This window comes from Danaus plexippus, chromosome 5 (assembly GCF_018135715.1).
Source record: "Danaus plexippus chromosome 5, MEX_DaPlex, whole genome shotgun sequence".
Classification (NCBI taxonomy): Eukaryota; Metazoa; Arthropoda; class Insecta; order Lepidoptera; family Nymphalidae; genus Danaus; species Danaus plexippus.
Window position 1 is genome coordinate 3,228,108 of NC_083539.1, and position 16,907 is coordinate 3,245,014.

Sequence of the window (16,907 nt, forward strand, 5' to 3'; positions counted from 1 at the left end):
GTGGAAAGAACAAGACTACCAGTACGAAATACGTCTCGCGATATTTGGTATTCCCTTCTCTTAGGAAGCTAATAAAGTTTAACTTCTCCCGCATGAATCTGAAAGTGGACCTCATTCAATATATCGACCCCCAAGAACATAATGCTTTCACTATTATATAGGGAAATGTTCTGGAATTGGAAATTATTATTAAAAGATAAAATTATTTGAACATCCCTAAACCAATGTAATAAACGTTAATTTCAAGTGGCAGTAAAATTTTTTTGTGCCACCGGAAAATAAACTTAAATTTATTAAATAATTGTTATTTTTCAATTTATATTTTTTACCTAAAGCTTTTTCAACTCCTACTTATTCTTAGTCTAACATTTTTAGGAGTACGTAGAAATACACACAAAATTCTAGCTCCACAAAATAGCTTCGTCCTGATTTTCCTTTGTGTTACTTGTCTTTGACTTGCTTTACAGTAAAGGAACTATTATTTTATAAGAAAATAATATTGTTTTAGAAATAAGTATTTCAGAGAATATTTTGGCTTGTTAAAATAAAATTATATGTCAATTTATTTTACTTTATTTGTGACATTGTGAATTGTAAAATACATATGAGTGTGATTGATAGATATTACAAAAAGTAATTTTTTAATTTTTGGTTCACCATTTTGATGGTGCAACTAATGTATTTCTTAATTCCAATCATTAATGAAGCGGCGTTCTGAGATGTTCGTTGTTTCTCGTGGATTGATGTAATTGTGCATCGTGCAAATATATTAAGATATTCTAAACTGTTTACTAATGGTTTAAACCACGGGAAATTTTTGCCTACCAATATAGCTCATCAATCAGGAAGACAATTCTTAACTTAAATCAAAAAAGGTGAATGGACATGAAACATCGCAGTTTAAAAGTAAAATACTTTTAAAAACTAATAAACAAATAATAATCTCGCTTAAACGAATATTTTATTTCGTAACTTGAATGTATTCATATCTTGACTATCACATCGAAACAATAATTTTGTATACAAATCAATGAAAATTTTATGAGGATAAAACGAAAAACGTGTTATATATTATATCGAATGTATCAAATAAGAATCGAAGGTCGTAAATACATGTCCGCCTTTGTCTATCAGCCCGAATCATTTCTTGTATCAGAACACTATCCCTTTTTAATAATTCAGAACTGACCGATCATTATGGACACGAATATATATAATATATTTTTTTACAGACATGAGGCAGTAATTTTTTACAGAAACGAGTAATTATCTTGATTAACCAGAAATTTACATTAATGATACAACAGAAGTATTTCTTATGCATGAAAAATTTTACTTTAAAAGACTCTTTTTTACTATTACGTTACATTTAGTATCCATACTTACTAGGATTGACAGCTTGCCCTTCGTCTACCACATGCATAGACAAATGCAGAAGAACAAGCAATGTTGCTGATATCTGAAACAAAATTATATAATGAGTAAATAGATTTATTTATCAAGTTATTTTCCATAAAATTTTTCAGCAAGTTATAAGTAATGAATTACAGCTTGCTGGAAAATGAAAAGTTACAAAAGGAAAATGAATATGGTTACTCTTTAAACAGTATTTATAGTATTTAACAATTCATCTGATTTAGGAAATAAAAAAGGAATTAAATAGAGAAGTGAAATAATCCCGGTTTTCGACAGATGGCGTAGTCTGTAGGTTAACGTTTTTGATGGTAGTCCTTTAATAAAACCTACTATATCACCGAAAAATTACTTTTTAAATTTATATTCGGGATAAATTTTTCACTGCTGATTGTTTCCTCTTAAAAAATATTTATATTAATATCAGGCATTTTTCATTTGTAAAAAAGTAAATAGTTAAAATTAACCATCTCCAAAAAAAAAAAAAAAATTCGTAAATATAAGTCTGTTATATGTTTCTTTACAAAGTTTCTATTTAAGGATGTACATAGCGCAATCCTTCCATTACATTCTGTCACGCTGTTGTTTCTTGATATTCACGAAAAATTAAACCTTTGACAAATCTGTAGAGTTGATTTACATTTGGTATTTCTATTCAAGATTCTATTTGCCAGCAAAATTCAATATCGTTCGCAATAGAGAAAACAAATAGATGTTTATTATGCTTTAAATTTTAAACGGACGTTCTCGCTTGACGCACTTAATGCTCTGGTTAAAGCTCAGCATTGTGTGGGCGACCCGAAATGCAGAGTGCTTCCTAATTAGGGTTACATGTGCCTTCAATATTTATAGGTACACAAATTAAATATAATTTCTTAAGCGTTTTGTTTCTTTTATATTACTCTCTTATATTTTTCAATTTATAATATCTTTAGGAAGTAAGTATTATAAATTGTAGTAAATTTTAACGTAACTATTTAAATATAAACACCAGATTGAATATAATATGAAAATATATTTTTGGCTTCGCCTTTTGTTACATTCAAGCGAAACAAAAATGGGCTATTTAATACGGGTGAATGGAAATTTTCAGCAAATATTCAACCTATTGTGAGTCATATCCGAAACAAATTTATCAAACGTAATTAAATGCGCAAGTTTAACCAGCCGAGTTGTACGCTTCGTATGCCGAACAAAAATTATAAAAACTTAATATAATAAGAAAAGTGATTAAAATAACTGTAAATTAATTTGTATCATATATAAAAAAAAGTTAATTTGTCATTCGTATATATTTATTATTTGAGGTCAATTATAACCTAACAAAATATTTTTAGAGCTCGCAATGAAATTGTTGTTCATGTTGAATTAGGTTTTAACAAAACAAACAAAAAACTTTGTAAATATTCATTACAAGTCAGAAAAGCCAAGGCAGCTATATTTGGAATATTCAACTTAATATAATTTTTCGTTAAATTAGTATAACGTGATTTTTCATTTTGGTTTTGAGGCGTGAATACGATTAAGAATTTTCGCTTTTAGTGAGGAATTGTGTATATTTTCTCATAATATATTCGGATATTATTAAAATGAACCGATATAAAGGCAATAATATGCAGTTATCTTCTAATTTTATGAATGGCTAGATAAGTAAAGGGAATTCATCTTTGTTCGAGTAAAAGGCTTCAATACGAGCGCTATAGAGAAATTTTAAAATATAAAGGCTTCTTATTTGCTTTTAAAATCTCTTTGCTATGGTCTTTTAAACTTTTCTTTTTACCGTTTCCTGCTGAGGAGAATATTTTATTCTTATTTGTGGCTTTCATATTTCCTAACGTGCAAATTCACAGTGCAAGTAAACTTTATTTTAGAAATTGTGAGCACAGTTTTTAATTACCTTATTTCTGCGGGGTGGCAGAAAATGTTCGTATGAATATATAGAAAACGTTAGAGTTACTATTATTATCGGAAGATATCTATCATAGCTCTCCATGAGTAATGCCTTTAATATACGATACAAGAGAATCATATCAAACCAAGTTGGGCAATAAAAGACGGCATGGCGCTCTGTAAATAGCCGAATGATAGCACATAAACGATTTTGGCTTACCTTGAAGTTAAAGCAATAGGTATTTTATGTCATGTACTTTAAAAGTATTGTCTACAAACGTAGAAAAATTTAATTTTATAACAGTAGTATAAAAAAAAACAAATTAAGATTTATTATTATAAGATTAAAGGTTTAATAAGTGTTATTACAGTTTAGGTGCTGTCCGATATATTTGAGTGTATATTTCATTATTTTTCAGACTAAAGGATCTTTGTTCAAGATGAGATCAGAGTAAAATAATGCTATTCATTACGAGTAACAAAGAAAGTGTTGAAAAATACGAAATACACACCAAATGTTCAGATAAGTAACAAAAAAAGGGATGATACAAAATTTCCTAAGTAAAAACTCCAATGTAACATATTCTACGCTTACGAATTTAATATCATGATCCCCTCTATTATGGAATTCGGTTATTAGCGCATAGATATAACATATGGGTATTACCAAGTCACTAAATCTTCGTTAAGCCCGGAGGACATATGGTTTCGATCCCGTGCCCGCTAGATAATACATTTGATGGAAATTGGTAACATATTGTTTTAAGAGCTGCAATTATTTATGACGTATCTACGTTGAATGTGGTTTATAAGATCAAATATCAAACCTTTACAGGTAAAATAAAGGTCAAATCCCAATAAAAATGTATAGAATACTTTATGAATAATGTTAGTCATTTATTTTTAAATAGATAATAATACAATTAAAAAAAATAACTAATTCTTCGGCTTATTGTCTACTATGAAGATACAATAAGAGAAGTGCCACATTGTTCGAAGGATGAAGATATACAATGAGACGTTATTCACTCCGTCTTTTATCTTCGTAAGACATTTTGTCATCATCCTTTGTTTACCAGCTAATGTTCCTTAATGCAACCCAAGAAATCGCAATTTTTATCGTATTCTTCATAATAAAAGACCGGCGCTACCTGATACTATGAAAAGAGTGATAATTACTTATTTAAGGTCATTTCCTACTGGTTAAAGGTATAAAATTATTTATATTTTTAGCATCACCCATAGAGATCGATTTGTATTATTAATAACCCAGCTCAGAAAGAGCATTTTTTCTTTTGTTACCTAATATTATTATTGGCGTTGCTTGTTTTGAACCGCAATAACTCTAAAGTTTCCAGCGTATTATTACAAAATATTGCAAAAATTTTCTAAGATTACGTTCGGTCTTACTATACAGAAGACGGAAAAATCTGAATTTTCTTTGTAAAATTATATTTGATAAAATTCGTGACCGCGCTAACTTAACAGTACAAGTTTGCATAGTATTGTCTATTTACAATAGTATATTCAGCGTTCCTTGTATATATACAAAATTATTTTACATCGTATTGGTTATGTGCTTTGTTGTGTCTCCTAAGGTTTGATCAAGTTTCATATACATATAATTAAAACTAAATATATCCACATAATGTTGTATACTCATAATATTATTTAAAAAAATTATACTTTAAAATTAAATTTAATACTCAGAAATAATGTAAATTTTTAAATAATACTAGCTACTACCCGCGACTCCGTCTGCGTAAGAGAAACAATAAGAAGCAATGAAAAAACTTAAGCTCCGTATGCGCCCTGCCTCCCACTCGCCCGTTTCCATTCCATTCGGGATCTTGATAAAAAGTACCCTAAGTTACTCCTTATTACATCAGCTACCTTATTACATCAGCCAACAAAAGTCTTGCAAAAATCGGTCAAGCCATTTCAGAGATTAGCCAGAACAAACAGACAGACAGACAAAAATTGTAAAAAATATTATTTATGTATCGTATACATATTCACATGCATGTGGTAAAAAAGATTATTTCAATATTACAAACAGACACTCCAATTTTATTATTATAGCTATAAACATATGTTAATGTTACTAATATACACAGTATCTAAAGAATTATAACGGCTTGACATGATAATCTGTAGAAAATTATTAATGATATTAAATTCGCTCATATTATGAAATTAACAAGCGTGTTCGAAAATCCCAGACATTTATATAAAACTTTCGAATATAATTTTCAATGAATACATCATTTACGTTGTTATTTTAAGATACAGGTAATAAAAAGGATATAAATGTTTATTTTCTTTGAATTTGATTAGATCGGACACTTTCAAAACAGTATTTGATTTGAATAAGATAAAGCTTTCTTTTCATGGCCATTCTTAAAAAGGAATTCAAATCCTTGACCACTCCGAACAGCAATAGTATGTAAATGGTAATATATATATATAAATATATACATTTTAATTAAATAAAGTAATAAATAATTCTTGACTTTTTTGGTTGTTAAAAGTTTCATGAATGTTATATTTTAACAAAATTAAGTTCTCTGAAGTCGTTATGATTCCATTGATCACTATTAGGATCTTAAGTAAGAAAGTTGTGTGTATATATTTTAGTATATTATTATAATTTAGACTCGTCCTACATCGTGGCTTAAAAATAGTGTTAAAGTTATAAAAACAAGTAACAATAACAGATAAAAACAACTGTTTTTGAAACATCTTATATCATCAGCTTAAAAAATCACCATAAATTGATTTCTAAGGTGGAATACTACTCTCCCTATCAGCGATCGACCACGACCCTTGGTTCTACTAAGCGGATTTGTGAATAATTTAGAAAAAATGTTATGGAAGATCAAGGAAAATAAAAATGTCTTGAATATGTTGCGATAATATTTTTTTTTTGTAAGAGTTATTTTATATTATATTTTTTATTATTATTAAATTATTTTAAAGGACAATAAAATAAAGTGAAATAAAATTCTGTGACACTTTTCAAGAAAGTAAAGCCAGTTTGAAACTCACCAGTTTAAGGTTTGAAATATTCTACAATACCTTCAAAGTCATCGTTAAATTTCCGGTTTACAACGCGATAATGTCGCTCCGGTGACGATGGAGGCTTTAAACTTCGGGGCGAAAGAGGTTTAACGAATTTTGAATTACAAAGGCAGATAATAGAAAAAGGTTTATGGAAAAAGGTAGCTGGTATTTTAATTGCCACCAGAGAGGATTCGACTGACATTAAAATAAAAGAAAAACAATGTAAAATTCATACTATCAGCCTGACATTTAGTCTAAATTTTGAAATAATAGATAACAAAAAAGAAACTCTAATTTCAAATTTATTAATTTAAAACTTAAACTTTATCAAATATGATGACCATGTATGTGTTTTATATTTTTATATAACACATTTTTAAACAAAAAATTGGTTTAAATTTATATTTGGATGGCGCGTAAGATATCGAAAGTGAAGTTATTTTAGTTTCAACATAAGTTTTATTGCATAATTAAAATGGAAGTATATATCATCCAAAAATGAAAGTTTCATTCATAGTGTTCAACAATTTATCATTGTTTTATATTTTTTTATCCATTACTCTCGATTTTATATAAAAAAAATATGTCCAACGATTTTTATAAGTAAAGTTATTCAATTCTTTAGTCGACAATATTTTAACAGCTTCACTAGTTTAACTCATTTAATTAAACCAGTCCATGTTAAGGCCGATTACGAATTGAACTTCGCTATGAGTTCACGAATTAACTCTTGACTCAGAACTGGACCATCCTTAATTTTCGTTTCCATTAAACTTTGCTTTAACGTCTATCGATGCCGAGATAAGCGGGTTCGAACACTCAGAATAGTTTCATAAAACTAAATAACTATCTCATTACTGAAGGATAGTTTATATAAATGACTTGAACATCTTTCAGACCTTACGGACCTAAGTTTAGTATATTTAAAATAAATATTTTTTAAATAAATATTACTCTTAGCTTGAACGTTTCAATGGTATGTGTATGTGTACTTCTAGGTTTATAAGATACATTACAAACAAATGTATCAGTTATCACCAGATAAATGTAAAGCAAAGTATGTAATAAAAATTAATATGTCTCATGTGTATCTGAGAGAATGCGTTTACATAAAATCGAAATGACTTAAACGATTCCTTTAGTCCTACCATAAATGACTTTATGGAACTCGTATATGGAAACATTTCGAGCATTGGAGACCTCCGAAATGTCAATAAAATACTATTCCCTACAGTATAATATTAACTATTGCGGCGCACTGTATTATTATTGTTAAAATGTTCTATTCATTGCTTTTCTTCCATTAAATTATCTAGCTCCTTATAAGAGTATGAGTATAAGAGATTTATCATTTGTATTATAAGTATTAAAGTAATAGTTGATAACTTTGAAACATGATTAATTTAGATTCTATACTGAAACCTCTCAAAAAAAAAATGGACTGAATTATGCCACAGATCTTCTTATGCAGTATGTCTTTTTTACAAAGGCCGAAATAATTTATTCAAAGTGTGTATTTAATCGGATTACTGCGACATTGTTAGTATCCAGAGTCATTGTGAAGATTTAAAAAGAAACAAGAATATATTTTTCCTTTGTGCATTCTGGAGGTCTGCCAGTTACAACCTAACTAGCTTAAATACCATGACGAGATTTCAAACTTAATGAGGAACTCGACACTAAAACCGTTACGACATTTTAATTAGACCTATCTCTTTCTGAAATTTTATGTGTTTATTTTAATTTAAATCCAGTAATAAAACCTCGTTGATTCTGTATTCACAGAGCAATTTGGAAATTTAATTGGTTTCTTGTTTGGACACATGGTTTGTTGTTTTTAAAGTGAGATTCCTATCATTATTTTTAAAACTAGAATAATCCCTAAGAAGTTTAGACTAGTCTTAATTTTACAATTTTTCATGATAATCCGTTTATTTTATAAACTAAAAAAGACATCGTTTGTTAAAAAAAGACGATTTAACAACTCAAAGTCAAATTAACTAAAAAACAAAACAGCTCATATTGTATTAAAAGCATTAATTAATCAAACGTTGAATTGAACATTTAAAATCCACACAAATGTAATTTCATTTTAGAGACGACACAATGGACGAAGCTGAAAAATATAATCTCACAAAAACAGTTGACAAGCGGTGCTGTGACAATGTTTTTAAAAATAAATTAATCTGTTTCCAAGCACATCCATAGCTTTAGTTATGAAACATGAAGCTACACAAAGGTCACTTCAATGAGATGAAAATTGACTAACTTTTTATACTCTTGAACATTAATATGCCCGCCGTGGTTGTAGGTAATATCAAATTAATGAACAGAGATTATGAGATATCGCAATTTAATAATCTGGTTACTGAGTCCACATTTTAGAAAGAATAAAAAAAATACATAATATATATATATATATAGAGGGAAATATTTACTGCGTACCTTCATTGCACTACTACTTTGTCCCATAGCGACCTGTCATCGCCATAATATTTTCACAGTTTCTGCAACAAAAGGAACATTTATTTAGTCTTATTATATTTTTACAGTAGAGGTTTACTTATGTTGGTAATAAAAACTTTAGTAAAGAGCTATCAGTTTTTTGAATACTTGAAGGACTTACCAATCTACGCGTGTTGTTTCACAAGCGTATATTTCATTATGGCACGTTTGCAATTATAGTGACAACATAACTGTATTCCCCACAAAATGTGAATATATGGTTAAAATTTTTGAATTTACATAACAAAACAGTCAGTACATTGTAAGAACTGTGACGCAGTTAGTCTATTTTATATGCAACTGGTAGAAGAATGTCTAGACTCTAGACAACCATTATATAGAAATATGGGTCAGATACATTGTATCCAGTGAGGCAAATTTTAAACTTGAGTTAGTGTTTGTTCGAAGGAAAATTTTCCAAAATAGAATATTTATGAGCATCTCAAAGTGTAATAAAACGAAGACTGGAAGAAGTTAACGTGATGGCACAACATTCGCATACATGTCATAAGAATAGGTAAGTAATAATTTATCATAATAGTGCAGTTCTTTAAAAGGGTATGGGAAATATTTTCTTAGTGTAACAAAAGTAATATAAAAGTTTCACACACATTTGTGTGGCACGATATTTTCCCAGCATAAGTAAAAACATTGGTGAGTATTTGTCACATTGCTACAAACTGACAACGAAAATATAGTTTTCGAAAACATTTTCTTATGCCATTTTTCTTACCTTTTATGTCGTTTGCTTATATCAAGACAGCAATCATTAATATCTATCAAAATATATATTTGTCACTATTTTATAGACAACTGTTAAATCTCTTAAAGTTATCTTAAAGTACATTTGAAAGAAACACCTAAAACACTATTTGACTAATTAAGAATATAAATACGTAAAAATTTTAAAACATCAAAGTCATTTCCTTCTAGTTTAACCTTAATTGAGCAAAAAGGTTATTTCAAAGTTCCTTCCCTAATTGCATTACTAAAAAAAATTTTACTTAACATTTTGCCAGCCTTTTAAAATATTTACCTAAGGATCCAATTAGTACAAGCTAATATAATTTCTTGCATTGAAATATTTTTGTGTCCATACATAATGCATTTGTACTCGTATATCGTAATTATGAAGAAATTTTTAAATATGAAAGTGACAATGTAATACTATTTTGTACCTTTATAAGGGTTAGAATAATCATGTTCTGATATGTTTGATAAAAAATAATGCATTTTTTATCGTTATGTGATCAGCAGCTTTTTGTTTAAGACAAACCTTTGAATTACCTTCCGTTTGTTTTAATTTTTAAATATTTTTATTTAGATTTCATTTGCTATTTATATACATACATATGAGTTCACTTCTCTTTATATATGTACATTTGTACTTATATATATACATATGCATATATTCTGAAATCGTAGGCTTTTAGTGCTATTAAATTTACCTTAAAATATGTATATTACAGAATAACACAACTAAGCTTTCCTTAAATTGTCATCTACGGTCAAAGAGCATACAAAATTTCAATTAATCTAATACAACCTGTTTATGAGTCTAAGCTAAATTGCAGCCAAAAGAAAATTATACATTGTAAGTTAGAAATGATAGTATAAGTTATATATATCCTATATGAAATAAATATTGAAACGCATACATAAAAACCTTTCTCCCTTTTTATAATTAACACGAACATAAATTGCGTGCTGTGAACCACTAAAAGAAAACTTATTAACATAGGCTTTTGATAGTATTACATTGTGTTGATAACGAAGACTAATTAATACAATCTTATAGCTTTTGTACATCATTAAGAACCTTGCTTGTAAAGACCTGTATTTAGAGCGAATTTTCTATTATATAAGGTAATATTCCGTAGTAAACCATTTAGAGTATTATTAGGTATTATCTTGATGGAATTAATTGTTCGTAATTTTTCGAAATTAGTTCAAAGAAATATAAGTGTTTAAAATTTCTATACACAAATATCAGAAATTGTATAACAGTTATATATAAAATTCGAAAGCTTAAATAATTGTAAAGATATTATAAATAATCTGTTGTAAATTACAAAGAAATTAATATCAAACAGAGAGCGTCAAGTATTGTTCGTTTTCATATTTAAGAATTTCTTCGTCTTAATTGAAACATATCGGAACTTGTTAAGATTAGTTTCTAGTTATAGGAAGCGTGCAAGTGGTTAACAATCTATCAATAATTGTTTCTTTTAAATTTGGATATACTTGAGACCTTATTTGAAAAAAAGTTTAAAACATCCTTGGCAGTAAGGAAAACATGTGAAATTGAACAGAAAGAGAAAGTTAATGAGCGAACAGCAGAGCGTTAGTTCAATCATAGTAATAGTGGAGATTCAACGTTTGAAGGTAGTCCGCGATCAGATTGTCCACCTGTGTAAGGTATTGAGGTCACAAAGGTAGCAATAGTAACATCTTGGGTCGAAACATGGATCTTGAAAACCCTTACTTGGAATGTCAGTGGTTTAATAAAAGATAATTACCTAAACCGATTCGAGCTTAAAGTCTTCTGTATGCGTGTCTGATGGAATAATAAACGTTTTGTGTATATCAAAATTATTCTAGATCGTCGAAGTATTATCACCGAGGGAAATAGTCGACAACTTATTAGAATATATAATGTTTTATCGCAGAAATATCTAGCTTTAGTTAACCGAAAACGAATTTTCTCACGACAAGACAATGCTGAACCACATACTCGGAAAGACACATGGAAAACGATCAAAGAATAAATTATTTACTTAGAGAAGAATAGGAAGAAATAGCTTTTCATGGGGGGTGAAACCAAATAATTCTATAACCTGGCTTTGTTAAATAAAATTTTCATTATACATAAATACATTTAGATTATTAAATAGAATTAATTATCCATTAAATGTCACTGACTAAATGTCAATGAGTAAAAAAAAGCCCCAAGGGACAATTCCAAATACTTTTGCGTACTGAAGAAACCCTTCCAGAATAGTTGGGGAATCCTTAGCCAAAATTCATGTATGGGACCAAATAGCCCAATATAATTTAGGCTTATTGTTTATATTAGTTTGCGTTATAGTTTTATATGCTTTCCTCCACTTTGACAAATTATTAGGAAAATTGTATAAGAAAAGCAAAGTGATTAAAATAGCTATCGTATATTATAAGATCTCTTAAATAATAAAAGATTTTAAAATCGCATTCCGTGGAAAGCACAAACTCTAGTACATTTTTTTTTATCTTTCTTTCACTAACAGGAATTAAGTTTTTATTAAATCGTTATGATATAAAGTAAAATGTAGTGCAATAATCCATTTTACTTTACACCACATGTATTCACTCCAATAATAAAAATTGTCTGAACCCAATCCATGAGGAGGATCAAATTAATTGTCTTTGATATATTTTAGTTTGATATAAGAGAAACTTCCCATTTTTACATGTTAATTGTTACTGAATAAATAAGTTGCGACATGATTACTCCTTTCATTACCTTCTCAAATTCAATCATATACTCTTATGTTTAGAAAAATAATTATTTCATTTTGGAAAACAATAGCTTTCTGTTTACTTACTTTTGCCTTCTATCAGTTTTTGTCACATTTCTTCATGTTTTGTATTGGACTCTCTGAACTTTTGAAAGAAGCTAAATGGCAACATACGCACGTATATTGCTATATATAAATAACTTGTTAAATCCTTTGAAGCCTTTGTAGTTGCTCGACCTTGACAAAAACTTACTAAAAGTTACTGATGTCATTGCTTTCAGTCGGTTGTACTTATTATGTCAAGACATCTATTTTGTCTCAGTATTTTTTTAAACGTTTTTAACACTTTGTATCTGAAACATGGTTCCAGTTTAAATGGGATCCTTTATTTTTGGAAGGTAACAAAAAAATAAGAAATTACAAAATTAACTTCTAAATCATAAATATGCCAGTTGAAAAAACAAATTTACTTAGAAGATATTTTCTCCTATCTAAAGCATTAATATATATTGTATTGATTAATGAATCAAAAAAAACAAATTGAGTTTTTTATGCGATTGCCTTTATTCGCCCGGAAAACAAAGTAATTTCGTAAATGGTTCATTCAACGTTTATTCAACGATCTCATTTATAATTATAATATTAAATGAGATGATGACAACTACGATATCGTACGAATAAACGATTTTTCGATTTCGATCATGAATAATGATACATATGGAATCTATGCTTAATAACCGATTTTACTCAAATGTCATATTTACTCTCTGTAGATGCATGACTCTATGTTATTTCTATAAAATAAATCGCATCTGCATATAATAAATGCTTCCACAACTCAACTGTGCATTGTTTATTGACTGAGCGAAAGAACGCTTGGTATTGAAAAAAGTATCTCTCACGTTCTCTTTGACATTTAAGTTGATTTTTATAAAATTGCAGCCTCTTTTCCAGACAAATATTCATACCACGGATGTTATAAATAAAATATTAATATAATAATTGCAACGTTTCTTAACCTCAATTTAAATATTACATAATGTAGTCTACAGTTAGGTTCAAGACACGTAACCAATGAAAACTTGTAAGACATAGAGAATAAGTATTGAAGTGTGAAGCGTCTTAAGATTTTTTCCAAAATGTTTAGCAATCAATTGGATGATGGCAAAAGATTACATATAAGTAAAAACGGAAAGTGTTATGTCGAAGACTAAGTAAAGGAATACATACGATTTTTTGCTTATATCTTCGAAATATAGATAAACAAAGAGTCGTTAAACTAGAAAAGATAGCATCGTTACACAACCAACTATAAAAAGTTCTTTTCAGAGATTACGTGTATGCGAGATTGACCTGAAATGTGTTAACGTCAAACGCAGAGCTTGTGAATTGAAGCAAAGGGGTTAAGCACATGAGATGGTGGTGCGTGAAAATTTTTTCTACTTATTCTATCGTACAAACAATCAAAACCATTATTCGAATACTAGAACATTGTGGAAGTGTTGTGAAAATACTTTTATATAAATAATCATTAAGGCCTTCCTATGAAATCATAACATTTAAAATTCTATAAGAATCAATGAGTTTATTTGTTACAATGATAAGGTTTATTAAACTTTTCTTTGATAAAGAACAGAGGCATAAAAATATGCATAATCACTAATTCATCTCAAGAGTAGGTATCGTTTTAGAATGAATGAGAATAAAATGAGAAAAATTACATTTACCAAATGATTTTATTTAATATGTTGATAGTAATTTATACTCTTAAAGTTTAAACTTAAGACATTACAAATGTGAAAATGTACGGGTTAACAGTCAGAAAATCAAAGATAGCTTAAATTTATATGGCAGATAATGTGTATAAATCTTGTTCTTTCTAACCAATAAGGTGGAATATGTTCACACATAAACACGATAAGATATAACAGAAAAAAAAGAAGTTGGTTCATCTAAGCGAAAGTATTTTGAAATTATGCCATTAAATTTACTAACTCGTTATCATATAGTATTCTTACGAGATAGATCCGGATGACAGAGGAAGAGGGGACCTCATTACGCTTAGTGGTACGACCTCATTAACATCCCTTGGGTACCATAAAGTTATTTGAAATGTTTTTATTTTCATCAAAGTAATGTGTCTAAAATGTTTTCAACTCCTTCAATGATATTGTGCTAGTTTATCTGATTTGCGAATTTATATATTTCGCTCGAGAGTCCAAAATTAAATTAAATAGAAGCAATTTCTTTATAATTTACATTGTGCTCTCTATTTTTAGCCAAATTATTGTTGGATATCATATGAATTAGTTAAAGAGATATGGAATTGAAAGCCAAATCTTCTAATTAATAACTTATACAAGACACCAGCTATCAATATTATATATGCTATTTCATTCAACATGTTATGATAATAGCATATCATATTTTAAAAGGTTTTATGATATTTGGTTTATTTTACAATACCATAAATATTGGGATGAGTTTGTTTTTTTAATAACTTTGTAATAAAATATATAAATTATGATATGAATAAATATATAATCTTTTGTTTGTATCGTACTGAAAGCACTAGATTCCGCTGAGTGCCAAGTTCGTGAACTGAAGTTTTACAACCATTCCTCTTAACACTTCTGTAGCTATTTACATTTTATTGTTCGTCGAATTCTTGAGTTTCAAAACGGCTATATACCACAATGATGTAAAGAACGCTGTTGTACAATCCTTTGTCTCAATTTCTCTCCATTCGTCATTTTAAATCTCATAAATATGTTTACATTTAAGCTAAATTCAGCTTAATTTAATACGAAAGTATTATGTACATGATTATAGTTTATGTTTTATGTCGATAGACAAGGATAAATTTTTATATGAAATTTTTAATATTTTATAGCGACAGTATATTTAACGACTCTTTTATATATATGAGATATTTTAATAAAACATTTTATGTTAGATTTGAATAGGATGAAAATTTTTATACTACCACTTACGTTCTTGGTAATCATATTAGTCGCAGCCGTGACCACGTAGTGCCCCTAACTCGATTGCAACTGACTCTGCAACGTTATAAGTCAAAGTGATGTTCGTCTTAATTTGCTTATTGCCTTACTATAAACTCAATAGTCAATGTCCTATGAAAGTGAACTTTACATAATGCAATTGTCTATAAATCTCATTTTAATTATAACATGACCTAAAACATAAAAAAAACTATTCAAAAGAAACATTCTCTTAATATTCTTGACTTAATATACTTTAAATTTATAGAGCAAATGAAATTACTTCCAATGACAGAACCTTTAAAGTCAAAGTTATGATGTAAAGGAAAAGCATAAACCACAGAAATCATTTCCCGTGTAACGCTTTTCATCAAATTGAATAAATGAGTTTGGGGTGTCTTTTATAATGTAATTAATTGAGTTTCAAACAATACGAATTCACCCCGAAACCACAGGATGTAAAGCATTTGTTCTTTAAATAATGAAAATAAATTACCTTTATGAAAACACGACCAATTAGTGAATGTCGGTTGAAAAAAGATGGCGTCGAGATGAAAAGTGATGAGGGAAGAATATAAAATTGAAATCTTATATAAATAAAGGAAAACAATTATTAGTTTGGTAACTTTAAACAATCAGTTTTCATAAAAAAAATATAACATAACTTAAGTACTAATTTAATATTGATGCTAGAGTGTTTTTTGTTTAATTTTTTTTATAATAAAATTTAAAATCTTCGTATCCAGTCCAAAACAAAGTGGATTACATTGCACGGTGCGATATTCGACGCGGACTTAATTAAAATGAGATTTTATATCTGATTGAGTTTTGTTGTGCTATTTAAAATAACAGTAATACGCGGGGATTAAAATATAGTATATGTAAATGGATTTAACATAAAAAAAAATTAAAACCACCAAATCGTTTTTATATAATAAACATAATGATTATATTCATGAAACGATGTATAACTACTTACATACAACACAATTTCAAATCGCAGTGTTTGTTACTAGATATTTCTAAGATTCAACATTATTATTAACTTACTAAATACAAAGAATATATATTAGATTTATGTATATATATAACCGGTCAGGTTAGATGAAATTCAAGACCCAACGATTAATTGGCAAAATTCAGGTCACATATAAATTTAACCAACGATTGAATCCGGAAAATACGGAGACGTAATGAATATAAAATCATTAGCGGAGATCTGTGACATGGCAATGACTTCCTCTGATTGGTGATGAACTAGGTCATATCGAGACTAGTGAAATGGAATAATTGATATGTGTTTATGGTGAGCTTTATTAAAAACGCTAATAACACTTATTTTTAACAGAGATAATTCTCAGAGATAACATTGTTAATATCATGTATATATATTTCTTGGATACATAAGAGGACTTTAAGAACTTATTATGATTCTGTAATATAAATATAAAATCTTCATAGAAAGTGTTAAACATATAACAAGTTACTTTGTCAGAACTTCCAACACTTTCCAGAATCAACTGTACCTATTTCTGTA

The 16,907-nt window shown here is 28.3% G+C and overlaps 1 long non-coding RNA gene across 1 annotated transcript in view; it reads right to left on the reverse strand.

Moving 5' to 3' along the window:
- Positions 1–1,383: 1,383 nt before the first annotated feature.
- The window catches only part of LOC133320811 (uncharacterized), a 174,867-nt gene continuing 159,343 nt past the window's right edge, over positions 1,384–16,907 (reverse strand). Inside the window, exons 2-3 of the long non-coding RNA XR_009753937.1 lie at positions 8,812–8,873; positions 1,384–1,459 (exon numbers count right to left, since the gene is read on the reverse strand). This is a non-coding gene — a long non-coding RNA (uncharacterized LOC133320811). The remainder of the gene's footprint in view (positions 1,460–8,811; positions 8,874–16,907) is intronic.